The 1331-nt window shown below is 46.7% G+C and overlaps 1 non-coding gene across 1 annotated transcript; it reads right to left on the minus strand.

Annotated features, from left to right (window-relative positions):
• Window positions 1-950: 950 nt before the first annotated feature.
• TRNAR-CCU lies at window positions 951-1023 on the minus strand. The gene has a single exon. It is a non-coding gene; the product is annotated as a tRNA-Arg (tRNA).
• Window positions 1024-1331: the final 308 nt, after the last annotated feature.

Genomic DNA, 1331 nt, shown 5'->3' on the forward strand with positions numbered 1-1331 from the left:
TCACCCCTTCGTTTCTATACACGGTTCCATTCCTTCTGCCTGCAACTTCCCACTTAGCCCTTCCCAGTTACTCTCAGTGCTCAGCTCCAGTGTTCCCTCCACGAGCCTGACTCCCTGTCTGGGTTGGGCTTCCTTCTTCAGTGATCCCTAATCCTAATTCCGTCCTCCAGACAAGAGCTGACTTGAGGGCTGTCATGTGAGGGCTTCCTTGTCTTCTGACTGTCCTGCACAGGCCAGACACAGAGCAGGGGCCTGGTGAATGTGGATTGATCGCTGAGGCCACCTGTCCCAAGTTTCAAGAATTTTGCTAATTCTTAGTCTGTGGCTTAATTAATTTGAATCTCCAGTAAAGTCTCCGAAATGGTGTCAGTTTGCTTGTCTGTCCCTTTCCCGGCTGCCCCACAAGACCGGAAGTCCCTGGAAGCCCTGGACGACTGCAGGACTGCCCCCAAGTGTCTGAAGGATTGAGAAGTGTCTTCACTCTCCATGGACTCTCCCTGTCCGCGGCAGCTGGCAAGGTCAAGGATCTCCCTCAGGGGATTAGGATCTTTTCTAAGGTGACTGATTGTTCTTGGTTTGGAAGTCTAGCCAGTCAAGTTTGGAGTTCACATCTCCTTTCTCCTGCCAATAGAATCTTCTCAGTCACTTAAGCCTTGAGGCCTCCAGGGTTGATCTGGAAGGAAGAAGTTTAGGTCCCAGCCCTGCTAGATATTTCCTGGCCTTGAGGTCCCTTCACTTAGTGGCCTCTGTAGAAATGCAAGAAAGTTTAATAACTTTCTATTCCTGATGATCAGATATCCAAGAGTCTTTGAAATAGTTCTGTTTCCTCCTTTTTTTTAAATTTATAAAGGTGAGTAGAATATTTAGATACCTCAGAGGAAACTGCCATTTCTTGTGTATTCTTCTAGAACTTTTCTCTTTCTTTCAAGTTTATTTTTTAGTAACCTCTGTGCCCATCGTGGGGCTCGAACCCACAACCCTGAGATCAGGAGTCACATGCTCCACCGACTGAGCCAGCCAGGCACCCCTAGAACTTTCTAGTATCTTATACCTCATTCTTCATCTCTGTATGGACTCTTTTGCAAGGTGTCATGATGATTTGGCAACTGCTCTAGACTTCAGAAAACTTTAATTTCTTTGATCCCTCCTTCTTTAGTTCTCCCTGCTCCCACCATACTCCTTACTTACCTGTCTGCTTTTATGATATGTGATTGCCTTGGTCTCTAGACCTCAGCTGATTTGGTGATCAGTTCTGGGTTTTTTGTGTTTTGTTTGTTTTTTTGAGAGAGAGTGTGCGTGCAGAGCAGGGGAGGGGCATAGAGAGAAGGGGA

The sequence above is a fragment of the Suricata suricatta genome, chromosome 16 (assembly GCF_006229205.1).
Source record: "Suricata suricatta isolate VVHF042 chromosome 16, meerkat_22Aug2017_6uvM2_HiC, whole genome shotgun sequence".
Classification (NCBI taxonomy): Eukaryota; Metazoa; Chordata; class Mammalia; order Carnivora; family Herpestidae; genus Suricata; species Suricata suricatta.